The sequence below is a fragment of the Dermacentor silvarum genome, chromosome 5, assembly GCF_013339745.2.
Source record: "Dermacentor silvarum isolate Dsil-2018 chromosome 5, BIME_Dsil_1.4, whole genome shotgun sequence".
Lineage (NCBI taxonomy): Eukaryota > Metazoa > Arthropoda > Arachnida > Ixodida > Ixodidae > Dermacentor > Dermacentor silvarum.
In genome coordinates this window covers 44,158,533-44,173,867 of record NC_051158.1, presented here as the reverse complement: position 1 = coordinate 44,173,867, position 15,335 = coordinate 44,158,533, and positions in this window count along the sequence as shown.

The window sequence follows — 15,335 nt, the reverse complement described above, 5'->3', positions numbered from 1 at the left end:
GAAATTCGTGCCAATCTGAATTGTTGCGGAAAATATATAATTTGACAACTACCACAGTTTAATTTACTCAAGTTCAGCATTTTTCGTAAACTACTAACCAAAAATTTAATTAGGATTTTCCTTACTTTTTTTTTTGATTGAGTCACCTCCAAGTCATTGCGACTTGTAGGGCAAGTAATACCTGACCCGTCAGTTAATTCTCCTGGACAGGCCGAACAGTTATTTATCCATTAGAAAGAACTCTGCACGAACGAACCCACACTGCACCTCCACACATACAGGCAAATAGTAAGCCATAACAGAACACACAGGCAAATAGCATGCCATTACAAGAGGCGTTGTTGCTACAACACCCTATAAGAAGCGCCTCGCACATTTTTAACGCCGTCTACTATGGTTCGTCCATAGTATGACACGGAGAAGAGCAGTGTGACACTGCCTTGAGAGCCCTGCTTGTGCTCGTAAAGCTGTTGCTACGATGTGATAGAGCTTCCGTGCTACATTTCGACACACTTCGTTTTCAGCATCCGGTGAGCTCACGAGTAACGTAGCCGCTCAATACGGCACTATAGGCAAAGATTCATGTTTGCTTGCTATGAAATGGGCGGCGAGTTCCTACACGAAAACCGGAAGCAGATTATCGTGCGCTCGTTTCAGTGGTCGGTGTACACTCTGAGCGTTCCTTATGCAGCGCGAACGCTCAGTTCAGCTCGCGTCATTGTGTTTACGGGGTCATGAAAATTCGCTAGCTGCGGTGTTACCCAGGAAGCGGCGAATATGGAAAAATGGACTACTTCCGGAGTTCTGACGACCCGCAGGAAGACCCGACTGTGCCCACGAATAAATAAGAAAGGCATGACTCTGTATTGGTCGGTCGGGGCAAGGGAAGCTCTTGTTTATAACCTGTACAAGATGCGCATCGTAATTTTCTTTTTGACATAGAGGGAGCGAGTGAAAAGATTGGTGGAAGGACAGGGAAGTTAAACCGGTTTCTGTTTATTTTCTTCCTTGCTCTGCTTGAAGCAGAACAAAAGCACAAATAATTAATAAAATGCCCGAAAATGACGCTAGGGAAGTTATCCGGAAAAACGTAGGGTTCCCGATGTTACAAAGGGAAAGGGAGAGAAGGGAATACGAAGGCGAGAGATAAGAAAAGTACGTTTGTGGGCCTTGAGTGCCGTGTTTGACACATGACACTAACGACGTACGTACTTTTTACTTTGTGACTTCAGAACAGACCTTTTAAGCATTTACGTTGTTTTTTTTTGTATCAAGTAGAATGTACTCAAGTATCAAGGTGTGAATTGAAACGTGTATATATTTCATGTATATAGTTTCAAGTAAATTGAGAGAAGGCAGAGAAAAAAAATTGCTGGCTCTCCCGTAAACGAGAGTAGATGTAAGCAAGAAATGGCTACCATATACGGCGGCTTTTGCTGCCTGTGATGCCGCCGCCTTCAACCACGTTTCTTCTTGCAACAGTCCAACGCGCTCAGTGTCTATCACCAATTTTTCTTGTCGCATCGAAGTGGTCGGATGCAAATGTGCGGCCTTAGGTCCCGTGTATCTGCCCTTTGAATGTCGCTATTGGAAATCGCAGATAAAACTTCAGCCTACTAGAAGTTACAGCTTGAGTGATATTGTGAAGAAACTTTGGGAAGAACTCGGAAGCATTGTTTTTATATAACTTGTTTGGAGAGTAACTAACGTCTGCAATGCAGTCCTGTACAAAGGGTTGGTGGCCAGAGACCGCATTTAATTACGTTTTGACTGGTTGCCCAGATAATTTCATTTTGTTCTCGCAACTTGCCGGTATTTTTTCGTTTTGAGTGCCAGAATAACGGCTCTGGCTTTTCACTCAAGGTCACTTGAAGGTCGCCTACAACGGGGGCTAAACGCATTTCATTGTTAAAACAAAGTACGGTGGGCAATTATTGGGCTGGTACTCAAAGTCTAGGCCGGCTGAGAAAAAAACAGAGCCCTCCGCAGACGAACACACCGAGCGAGTCGCATTAGTGGGAACAATCACCAGTGCTTTCAGATTCGGTAAAGCTCCACTCGCGCGATAGCTATGAATGGTTAACTATTGGTTACGCAACGTAGCTCTTCCTTCATGAACGCTATAAATCTTTCTCCTTTGAGAAGTGCCTTGCGGATTCGATGCGCGGGTATGAAACTGATAATTTCGTAAATTCTTAAGTGCACAAAGGCTGCCTTTTACTTTAATTTTTTAGCATTCTGGCTCAGCGACTGATAATTGCTGTTTCCGTACTTAAAATGTATGGACTTGTTTCAACCAGGCTCCAGACGTTCTCTTTCTTGCTTACATTGTTGAATGTCTAGCTGGGCACATATGATGTCTCAGAGAGATCGCATTATTGTAAAGTTGGCGTTTCGTCCATGGAAGTCACTTAAGCGACTCATAATTAATATACCTAACAACCCTGGCACATCGCACAGACACTAACACCACAATCATGATTTTGTAGCGAAAGCTACATTGGCCCTATTCTCGCCGTTTAACTGTGGCCGGTGGCCGCACCACGAGATGAGCCGTTGCCTAGCAACCGCCGCAGCTGGCAGCGCCGCTCGCCACGCCATCTGGCATGACGTCAGAGGAGGAGCCGGTGAAACCGCGTTGCAATAACAGAGGAGGAGCCGGCGTTGCACCGTATATATAGAATGGGCGGCTCGGTCGGATTCGTCGGCAGATACGGAAAGTGAGTCCGAGAGACTGAAAGAAGCTAGGCTTCGTCGTCGGAACGAAACCAAGAGGAGGTAGCGAGCCGAGGAGACGGAGGAAGAACGAGCCGCACGCCTCGAGAAGCGTCGTAAGTACGAAGCGGCGAGGCGAGTGGATTCAGATGAGGATAGCACCCGAAACCTGTTCAAATCAGTGGACGACAAACCCTTAACATCCCGCCTCACCAACCATGGGGCCGTCTTTGTGGCAATTGAGAAACAACAAGATGAAGAATTTCAAAATGGATGCGTTACAATTTCAAAATGTCTTGTCTCTAATGTAACCATAACTTAACGAAAGGTAACAACCAAACCTAAACACTCGGACGTACGAAGGTAAACGATAAAGATGTAGCCGTAGAGAAACCAAGCTAAGCAATAAGATTAACCGTACCTCTCGGTGTACGCACATCCAGGCATAACTAAATTAAGCCACAGCCAATGTTTGATTTATGCCTCTGAAAGGACTCTGCAGAACACAAAATTAGGAGAGACAGGGACGTCAACTAGATGATCGTCCAGTTTACTACCCTACGCTGAGAAAGGGGGAATAGAAACAGTAAAATATGGGGAGAGGGGATGCGTAGGAGGCGTATAAATGGTCACACATGAGCATCGTGTCCGCGCGAGTTGGTATTCCAGTACTCTGGCCAGCCCAGCAGAAAAAGCTTCTTCGGTAAATAACTTTTAGTTAAGAAAACTGTGATTGTTGGAACCATCATCAACACCAAACACATCATCTTCTTTTCTTTTCCCGGCACAAAGAAGCCGCTCGGAAGTGTCACTTGCTCCCACCAAGTATTTGTTCCGGGGTATATGCAACGTCTAATATAGGTGCCTTCGGTCTTTGCATTTAGAGGACGTGCTTCTGTGTCAACGCTTACGAGTCATCGCGCCGTTGATGGTGTGCTCGCCGGTGTCCTATCGTCACTGACGTCGTTGTCGTCGATGTGCTACAATCGCCCTCCAGCATTTCTCATCGTTGTCGTTTGATTACCATGCTCGAGCTATCTCGGTACTATGTGGCGTTAAGTGCCCACGTACAATTTTCTCTCCAAAATTCCCGCACTTTATGCTTTCCTCTCATTTGTGGAGCTAGTATAGCTCGCGTGCCTGGGAATACCACTGTGAATCTACAACACGTACGGCGCCGACTCGGAGAATGGTGGCAAATGCGCTATGCTAAATAAAAACAAATAATATTTCTGCACCAAATAAAAGAATGATACCCTTTACAATAAAAAAATATTTAGACCACGGTCAACTAGTCAGAGGTAGCAAAAAACGATAACATTTTTAAAATACATTTTATTAAACGGAGGGTTTGAAAGGTGTTTGTGATAAGTGATGCGGTGCGGATATGTAAGCAGTGACGCATTTATACTCTTTTTTTATTCGTACACTTGTACTGACCGTGTGTCGTGAATTGATGTTTAACTTATTGATATTCCTGTTAGAGATGACATTCAAGTTAAGAGCTGACTAAAAAGATTGTTGAGCGTTTAGGCAATGGCGCGGACAGCTGTTAGATCTCGAGTGAACTTTCTGTTAAGAAATATAGTTGTCTCATAGAGAAAGAAAAAAAAGTTAAGAGAGGACACTCCGCGAAATCTGGCCTCAGGAAGTACGTCACGACCACGTAACAAACTAGTGCTCTCACCAAACGCCAGAGGACGCAAGTGCGAAAAACAACAAGTTATCATCAATTAAACAGAATGTTTTTTTACAAAATAATCATTATGCGCCTATATTTGACATGTTATTTATACATAAAAACAATTTATTCAACGCACCTTACGTGGTTATTTTTGTTCAGCCGCACTGCCATAAGCAGCATCTACGATTTCGCGCCGAGAGTACTCGCCATACCAGCATGCGACAAGCCGAGGCATGACCATAGGCATGACAGCGGGAAGGTTTCGTCAACGTCGGCTGCTTCGGTGTTTTCGTGTGTGAGACAGCAGGTGAGTTACGTTTTCAAGCGAAGCTTGTTGAATTACATGTTGTTGGGCTAGTTGGGTCATTGAATCAGAAAAAGGTTACAACTGCGCGAATAAGACGCCATGTAAGAAACACTAAACACGCCCACACGCGTTGCGCTTCGTGTGGGTGGGCGTTTCTGTGTTTCTTACGTGGTGTCTTATTCGCGCAGTTGTAATCTTTTTCTGGAGCTTGTGAGGACGGCGAGGTTTGCTAAAAAAACAGTTTGCAGCTGTGTGCGGCGGCAAGACGTGAACATTGTGCAACGTATGCAGAATCGCGTTCGGCTCGATGGAACGGAACGCCTCTGTCCCATCGTGGAACGCCTACAAGAACGCGTACAAGATTTCGCCCTATTATAGCAAACTGGGGCACGGCGTCAAGCCGAGGTGACGCGTGCTGTGCGCTGAGCTCGGTGCGAAACATTAGGGAGTTTTCGAATAGCGTACGAAAAGCTTGCGGCGTAGCGGCGAACTGCGTCGTACGCTCGCGGGCTCCCCTTAAGTGAAGCCCGCAACGCTACGCCCGCAAGCTTTGCTTTCGCTATTCGAAAACTCGAAAACTCCCTGTTGAGGAGCGGTCGCTGGGCCTCGCATGCTTCACGACGCGTTTCCCGAAGCCTCGGACCACGAATAAATCCTGGTGTGCATTTACTGACATTTTCAGACCGCGCTGATGCCATGCCGTGCAGCGGTCCAAGATACGGCAGCTACTGCTGTGTTTCGTGGTGCTTGAACAATGGCAGAACCCACAAGAAGCCAGGGACGAGTTTCTTCCGCATACCACGGGACGGCAGGTGCACTAAAGCTGTTGTATGGTTTGCATGTTTTCAAGGTTACTTTTCGTGCTTGCTCAGTGAGGCTAACAATAACAAAATCACTGTTCGAGCACTTCGCCTTCAGCTGATAGTTCATTGCCGATGCAGGATGACAGCATGGATGCAGTATTCCGGACGAGATGATCTCCTGAGTAAGCCGGCCAGCCTATTGTACGCAACGTACAGGGTTTGCAGCGACCATTTTACTGCTGAAAGTTTCATGGACCGTGGGCACACAAGGCTTACAAGAATGGCTGTTCCCAGTGTGCAACCAATTGCACCATGTAAGTGATTGACAGAAACTCAATTATCTGCGATAGCAGCCACTTCTTTTGAATCAGTGGTGACAGTTAACCTGGAAGATATTTGTAGCCGATGGAGAAACCTCGCTGTAGAAGTAACACTTCGAAAGTCTTAAATTTTGTGAATTGTGGGCTATTACCTTCCTAACAGCTTTACATTCCTGTCATTCTTTCATGCTATTGACCTGTGCAACTTGTTTTGAAATACATTGAAGGGCTATTTAACGTTAACTTGAAGCCTTCATGCTCATGTACACATATACCTCGTATCAAAGAAAGCTGGCACTGAGGATAATTCCACAAACCACAAATTGCTTGTTTCTCTGTTGATGCATTCTCTTTTCTTCCACCTACCAATTCATGCGTTTGAAAGGGCGGTTTAAATTTCCCTGTGCTACAAGCTTTGTAACTTGTACCTTGTAACTTTTTTAACTTTTGTAGCTTTGTAACTTTGTAACCTTTGTAGCTTTTTTTTGTAGCTTTGTAACTTTTGGATAAGTGATGACTACCATCTATTTCAACTTGGAAGCGTCACAGCAACGCCCAGACGCAAGTAACTTGGCCTCTAAGTTTTTGATGAGAGCGACACATAAGAAGAGGCAACAGGTCTGCAAGTGTTGTAGCATAAAGTCTGTCTTTCACATTGTGGGCAAGCTGCCCTACCTTTCCGAGGACGAACAGGCAACGTTGAAGCATCAAGTTCGCTTTTTTTTTCTCATTTTGGGCAAGTTGCTCTTAAGAACAGCCAACACACTGTATTTTTGCTTTTCTGATATATTGTGTCGTGTGGTTTCTGTACGCTTTTTCTTTTCTGTGCATTACTTCTGTTAACCCGAGTCGTGACTCGGGATTTTATTGCTGTGTATACGTCACTTCTTCTTTCTTTATCAACTTTGTGCGCTGAGTTTTTGCCATAGATCCATATAGATCCTTACCCACTTGCCCAGTGCGTCATTCTTCACCAGCTTGTCGGCTACTGCCAACTCTAGCGATGTGTGCGTTGTCTGTGTTCTCACTCTATTTGTTAGAATTTATTTGTAAGTCTAGATGCATTTGTTGTCCACTTTGCATTTCTGTGCGATGTTCTTCTCATTTTGTGCTTTTTATATGCTCAGCCTCTACCTTGCCTTGGAATAAAAACATTGCGGGTACTCTGTCTCTTTGATTGATATATAGGTTGACCGCTTGTTCCAAAAGAAAAGCGCGATGAATAAAGCCGTAGTGAATTATGATTACCTGCATATCTTTCTATTATAACTTAGTCGAAATAAAGATTACGTCATGACCTCAATTCGCACGCACAGTTTTGAGCTAAAACAAATAGGGAATCGCCAAATCAAAACGACAAACAATAGCATTGCTATTTGGGTGGAGAAAAGTGGTCTGAAATCATTAACTTTCGCCATAGCCAAACGTCGGTTGCGCACAGTAATCCAAAATTCGCGCCAGTGAAACCGAAACGGGAAGCGCAGGCCAGTTGCTCTCACCAACCACCAGGTGCGCTAGAGTCGATTGGGCCGCCGGGGTCTATGGGAGTGTCCACTCTAACTTTTTTAAGTGCGAATGCACTTCTTAAGCGACCCGGAAAATTCCGCCGGTATCCGCGCTCCTCCTCCTCTCCCCTAGCAACGGCGCGAGGAGCGGAGAGGAGCGTCTGTAGCAACGGCGCAGCGACGTCACCCCCCACGTGACTGCGCGCGCTCCGCCCTCCGCTCCGTGGCTGCGCGCGCCCCGCGCCGGCTCCGCACCGCTCTCCGCGCCGTGACGTCACGGCGCGTTGTGCAGCTGGCGCCTCCGCGCCGTGGCTGCGCGCGCCGCGCCGGCTCCTCGCACCCTCTCCGCGCCCTGACGTCACGGCGCCATGCAGCTGGTGTGCCTCTCCCCCCGTTAGGTTTGCACTCACCCTCGGCCGCCGCCTCTCCCCTCGCGCTGACAGCTCCCTCCTCGCCCGGTAACAGCCCCTCGTGTGCGTACTCTCCCCACCACTCACCCCCTCTCCAACCGCCTGGCGTGTTTCGCTCCGCCGTCACGTGTTGTGTGTGTGGCGCCGGCGCGTCAGTCGTGCTCTCTCGCTGCCGTCTCCTTCGCTCGGCTCTGCAGTTTAGTCGCGCGCGCCCCCTCATAGCATCACCCCGTGCTTCGCACTTCCTCATACTTCCCTTCGGGGAAATGCGGGTTTTTTTCTTTCTCTATGGTTGTCTTTAGTAAAAAAAGTTGTCGCAGTTTCACCTAAAAGGCGACGCATCAATTGCGATAGCAAATTTGTAGAGAGCTATACAGAGTAATGATATTAGCTTTAAAAAAAAAAGCTAATATCATTTTTCTGTATAGCTCTCTACCAGCTGTATAAACTTGGACATGCAGCAGCACCGGCAACACGCAGAACTGTTGTCGACGCCGTCGGCGTTTTGCCCGCGTTCGCTCAAAATGCGTGCGGCGTTGGTGACTGTTGCCGGAGCCTCTGATATAAATAGGCACTTGGTGCCGCAGCTACACGTCGCGTCCCTTCCCTCCCCCTCCCCCCCCTCCCCCACGGCCTCTCGTGCGTCGGAAGAAGGCGCGTTTGCTCTACATATATCGTGATTGTAAAGGAGGAAAGAGACGCCTACTTCTGCAGCCCTTAAGGGAGCACGGCGCAGAACGCGCGTTTGTTCGCCGTGCGTTCCAAAGCGCGCGCCCCTCGCGCCCTTTCACTCGCACATACAGCGTTCGGCGCACGGCGACGATTTCATCTCCATTGACGTCATACGGAACCTCACGGCGACGGCGACGCCGACGGCAGAAATCTGCTTTTGAGTGTCCATATAATTGCTATCGCAATAATAACTTTCAATACCATTTCGTTATCTATTGGTTATGTTACACTTAACGCTTTATTTTTTTCGCACTAACGTTTGGAATTGGAGAATGCCGAGGTACCATCTACCTCAACGTATCCACAGTAACCTAATTAGAATGGAACAGAGAAAAATAGAAAATAAACCGTCCAAATGGATTTCGAACTTTCACAGAATCGTTTGTGCCCGTTAACCGCACCATACAGCTTTATTAAGCATCGTAGCTAAGATAACACAAAACCGCTAAGCGTCATGCAGGTATTTCGCTAACGCATACATTAGGGCATACACCTGGGAGTGGTGTCATTGACCGCAGCAGAAGTTGGTTATGGTTTAGCAGCGTAAAAAAAGGATTTAGTAAAAGGGAAGCATTTTCTTCTGTTCGAAATTAAGAACGCCAGTGTACCACGCAAAGGGTGCACGGTAAAGAACGCCAGGTAGTATAACTTCATACGGAGCACTATAGTACCGAGCCAAGACAGAGAACAAAGCACAAGCACTGATGAGTGTATTATCTTTCTTAACTGGTACAAAAATGCTCAGTTTCGCCCTCTTTTCAAGAGGAAATCAGGCGGGCGTAAACTAGAAGGGCGCAAAGCACAAGCTGCGAAAAAGGGTTAAAACAGCGTATAACCACAATTTATTTGCTCAATAGAACGGCCCAGTCGCAGCTTCATACGCTGACAGTACTGTACCTCTAGAGCTGGAGATTCTGCTATTTTACTATGTATTTCACGCGCTTCCTCGTGTGTTAAACGTAGGCGTGGGTTATGGTAAAAAGTACTTTGTAATCAATTCATCTTAATGAGGCACTGATTTGAGTTTTTCGGCTATTTTAGGGGGTGGCCCAAACGCGTTCTAATAAAAATCCTGCAGTTTCACCCGAAAGGCGAAGCATCAATTGCGATAGCAAATTTGTAGAGAGCTAAACGGAGTAAGGATAGTAGTTTTATCGTCTGTATAAACTTGGTCATGCAGCAGCACCAGCCACGCGCAGAACTGTTGTCGACGCCGTCAGCGCTTTGCCCGCGTTCGCACCGAACGCGCGCGGCGTTGGTGACTGTTGCCGGTGCTGGTGACTATTGCCGGCTCGGAGGTTTTCGACGAGATCAGAACGGGACACTCGTCGAGCAGCGTCGGAAGTCTTTACCGCGTTCTCGCCTCGCAACGTTTTCATATAAATAGGCATTTGGTGCTGCAGCTAACGTGCCTCCCCTCCCTCCCTCCCGTCCCCCTACAGCATTTCGCGTGACGGAAGAAGTCACGTTTGCTCTCTCTCTCTTTCTGTATATATATATATATACATGGTGATTGTAAAAGAGGAAAGAGATGCTTAATTATGCAGCCCTTCGGGGAGCACGGCGCAGAACGCGCGTTTGCTCTACGCCGTGCATTCGCTATCCGTGAAAGCGCGCGACCCTCGCGCCCTTTCCCTCGCAAGTACACTATACGGCGCGCGGAAACGATTTCATCGCCGTTAAAGTCACACGGAACCTCACGGCGACGACGACGGCAAAAATGTGCTTTGGAGTGTCCATATAATTGCTATCGCAATAAAAGGGAATTGAATGAAGAGTGACCATTCACGTACCACATGTTTCGAATACAATGCCTGCCGTGTCAAAGAATAAAATAAAACCAACTGCGCGTGGTATTTTGCGATAGAAACGTCTCATTAGCTAATACATAGACCAGAAGCTGTGTATTACCACAAAATGTTAAAGTATTAAAGTAAGTCTATGTTGAAACGGTCACAATTTCATTCCAAAGTCTCGAGTAGACCTAACATGCAAACGGAAAAGGATATCGGCGCACTTTCGTTTCATTTGACTCAAATAAAATGAAACCTTTACAACGAAACTAGCACAACGTATTGTAACGGTCAATAAATGTTTCAGCTTATCGTTCTGTCGTTACTGTGTAAAACTGTGCTGCTTGTCTTATGCTTTACTTGTATACATGTAAGCACTGCCACTGTAGTTTTTCCCTCTTGTTGCAAACTTCCGCTGCCTCTTTGCAATGATTCAACTCCGAGAAAAAAAAGAAAACGACATAAATGCGGTTTCATACTCAACAGTCAAGCCCAACTGGCTTCCTAGAGCTTAGGAGATCAAATACGATCATCATTTAGAAAGGCAGCGCCCAGGTTAGCGTTGCGCTCCAGATAACTTCGGTGCAGGTGTTTGTCCTCCTTCGGCCTACTCCTGTTAGACATATATTGAGCGGGCTCTGTTCATGCAGTGGCCACGCCTCCAGGACTTAGGTCACTGTCCCACTTCTCTCCATGCGACGAGCGACAGTTGCATCAGACAAATATATACAACGCGTGCCCGGGGACAGAAAAGCTCGGCTGCTTCCAGACGCCGCTTTGCTCTGTCCCCTTTTATTTCTTCTTGCTTCTGGGTGTGCGTCATCTTGGAAAACTAGGACCGTGTTTCCAATCAGAAGAAGGCGTGCGTCTCATCTTACTCTGATGAAAAGATTCCTTGCGCATTGCTGGATCCATGGCCCCTTGACCAATTCCTCGTACCGCGGAAAAAGAAGTAGTGGTAACATGCGTAACCATCGGAGGGAAAAGACCGCTGAATCGCAGCACGAATTCCTATAGCGGATGTTTTACGCAATGAGTGAACATGCTCTAAGTTGCTTGGCCACATTCCCATGCAACAATCTGCTAAGCCGACAATCTTTCCTGTTTCCTGGATGGCTCTGAGTGAAGAGGCTTTCCGACTGCCTTCTTAGGATCTCGCGAATAGGCATTTTTTCTTGCTCTAAATATAACCTTCACCAATGTTCGATTTCTTGTACAAAAACTAGGGTTATTCAAGAGAGCCGGTATTATACTTACACATTCCATCGCCATCTCGGCCCAACTAGCCGTCTACCGTCTGTCCATTCACATGGCCGGCATTCCGATACTCCAATAGGCAGCTCATTGCGCGGTGACACGTATTGATGAACTGGCACAATTACAGTTTCTTCATCTACACTAAGGTATCAGGTCCCTGTGTTTGACCTTTAATCCGCACTTTCACCTTTTTCTCCCTTCACGTTATTCCTAATATCATATTCTCTGATATCCTGTTCGCCGGTTCTTTCTTTAGTACTTTTTCATTATCCTGCAAGTTTGAACATCTTCAATCAGCACGGACAGATTGCATTGAACATAAAATTGTGAAGAGATCGGCATTCGCAAGCAGCTATTGTTGACTTGCGAGTAACTGCCAAATGCGCTCCAACCCATTCTCATTTGCTGTGAAGTTTACTTTTCTCGATCCATCTGTCTTATTGATACAATCTTTAGATATTAGTATGGGGCTGAAATGCACCGTAAAGATGATGCAAAGAATAACAGCTTGCAGCTAGAGTTGCGAGACCGAAACATTTTTTTTTTCAATTTCATCACATTTCATTCAATTCGCTCAAGCGATGATCTCATCTAAAGATTCTACGTTTTACGTGCACTTCAATAAGCGAACCGAAGTTGGGCCTCAGCTAAGGATTTTCTTAATTCCACACTGCACAGGGGAATGTCCTCGTCCGCTGGCGGGTGGTGGTCTTTCTCAGTATTATGGGCGAGACTGAAGTTGAGGTTGAGCAGGTGGTGGCCTGACCACGACACGATGACGAATACGTAACCGGAAGCACGGAAGCAGTAAGCATCGTTTACCAATTTTAGCTGTTCTCAGAATAAACCAAGCATCCAATTTCCTTGCACTATGTACTGGAGGACACTAACAGGGACGAAACTCTTCGACACCAAGCAGACGATAGCGAGAGAAGTGCAAGAGGCATGAAAAGTGGCCAGATTGCGGTGAAGCGCGTCTCCACAGAGACTATCTATATAATATAGCACCCGCCTCTCTGGGATCTGCTCGCACTTCGTTGACGCTGAATCAAGAAAAATGGTCACCACCTCGAAATCTGCGACGTTGGGGCGAGCAAAGCAGGACGAACGGCGTGCTTCGTAGTGGTTGTGGCCAGCGGCGCTGGGTGACACCGTACTTCGGTTTCTTTCCGACGTGTCCGTATCTTGTCCGTTCTTGTCTCCGACAGGCATGGCCTGTTGACTATCCGGGATTGTATCTGCGCTCTTTGTAACAGACCATACTGTTCCGAACCCCCAACGTTGCTTGGAAATCACTCGATTTAGACCAATTAAGATTAGCGAAGAAAGCATTATCACATCGCTTAAATTTGTCTTTGAAAAATCTGTTTTCATTCAAATAGATCATATGGTATCTATTTTCATCTGATGACATGAGTCGCCTCCTTGTGAAATGTCACTACTTCATAAAGTGGCTGCCGCCTGCCCAACAGCTTGTGTAATTTCTAGATGAGGACGCGATAATATTAGAACTGAATTTAGCGTAAACACAAGCGAACATTATCCCCTAGCTATATACGTATCTTGGCCATACATGCTATGCCAATTGTAATGCGGAGCTGTCGTTTCCTGATACGAGGTACCTCCGCTGTGCGTAGGTTGCTGTATCGCATCGTTTATGACGTGGTAAATAACAATATTGAAATAATGGGCTCGGCGCTGAGATCAAACCATCTTCCGGCACAACAGTCCGAAGCTTTATTCATTGTTATAGAATCGTACGCGTACTTCTCTAGATCCAACGCTGACTAGTCTTGTGAGTTGACTGGCTAGTTCGTGACGTTGCATATAGCACGAACGAGAGCACCAGCCTGAGCGCCAGTTTTCATTAGGCTACAGACGCAGCAAAGAAACGCGCGAGTAATAATCAAACTTGTCACAGTCTTTGGCATGGGTCAGGGACGTCGCATAGCAACGAGTGGCTTATTATTACTTAGTATACATTTTCGTACAATTATTACTAAATGTAACTACCCTGGCACTTCGACCGTTCAGCCACCGAGGGAATGATTGTTAGCACGTAGATTTGACTGATCTTCCTGCTCGTGGCTTCAGAAATTCTTGTGCTTTTGTTTACTATGCTTTAGTTGCCTTTATTGGCCTAAATTTCGAAGCAGTCGATGTTCTTCTAAATGCAGAAGGCAACATGACTCAGCGAACACGCATCACACAGCTAATCATAATAATAATCGCAGAAGCTTGTTCACACATTCGGCTACGCATAGGCAAGTCTTACAAACCCTCTCTGGAATGCTGAGGTTGTTGCGCTTGTCTCTTGACCTGTTAGATCTGGCGCGTGAACCACACCATGCACTGCCAATGCGTCCTGACAGACAAGCGCACAGTCGGAGATCGACTGACGTATTTATGCGAAGCTCACACGTGCACCATCGAGCTCAGTATAACGCACGTTCTCATAGCACGCATATTGAGCGAAACATTTAAAATAAGTTATATTATGGGGCATAACACGTGCCAAAAACACGATTCACTTATGAGGCACACCGCAGTGAGAAACTCTGGATAAATTTTGACCGCCTGGAGTTCTCCAACGTGCAACACGGGAATTTTTGCATTTCACCCGCGTCGAAATACGGCCGCCGCGGCCGGGATTCGATCCCACGCCCTCGCACTTAGTAGTTAGTTCTACGCCACAGCCACTACGCCATCTGGTCAGGTAACGTGTAATCCCAGTTTTCTTGCAGAAGCAGAACCACGCTCTAAAAACCAATAAACCTTTTACACAGCAATACCGGGCCGAACACATCGTCGTCTGCTACAGAGCAAACACAAATATGGCGACCGGCGCCGAGGCACCGCAACGCCACGTCGCGGCCGACCTTCAGTGCATCACCATATAGGGACCGACTACACGATTGCAAGGTGAGACCATAGGACCCCGTCCATTGAATGGTAAGCTAAGCGTGTAAGCTTTGTAATGCGTAAATAAATTGTACTTGTGCATTTGAATACGTCATTATTTGTACGCCAGTGCCCATACACCTTGAGCTGCACGGACAAGACGTTTCACGTACCTCATTGCCACTGCGTCCTAGATACAGCCCACCCCATTATAATATTTGGCCAGGAGGAGAATGAATCTCACAGGTTGCATAAAACTGAATGGCAGACGTATCAAACCCTTCTAAAAAACAGCGGTCCTTTTCACCTGTATAGTGCTAACGCATTCAAAAAGTAGGGTAAACTAACGCCAGCAATCTGAAATAATTTGTTGATTGCCCTCATACAAAAGGGAAACAATCGATTGTGTCTTTTTTGTGGTGTACGGTTTGTAAAAACGCTACAAACGTAGGCATTGGAGAAAGTCAGGACCACTAGAGCAGTAAATTGCAAGTGAACCACGCTTTGAAAAGCCTCAACGCGTACGTTTCCTTTTTTTTTCAAGATCTTCAACATAATATTTCACTGATTAGACAGGCGTCGTACTCTGAGCTCGAGTACATGGATTTATTCTCGGCCCTTGTGGCTGCGTTTTTATGCACTTCAGAGAATACAAAATGACACAAACGCTGGTGCAATTAAGCAGTGGTGCACGGTAAAGAACTCCACCTGATCAATATTATTCCGGAATCAACCCCCACCGCGTGCCTCATAGTCAGATCGCGGATTTATTTTAACTTATTAGCCCACACTTGTGCGCCTTTAAACAGTTCAGCTTTTTGTGCGAGAAATAGCAGGGCTTCTGGAAAGCAGCAGAGTCATTCTTTTGCACCTACGAATTAACTTGTAGCGTTGCGCCGTAAGCTGTA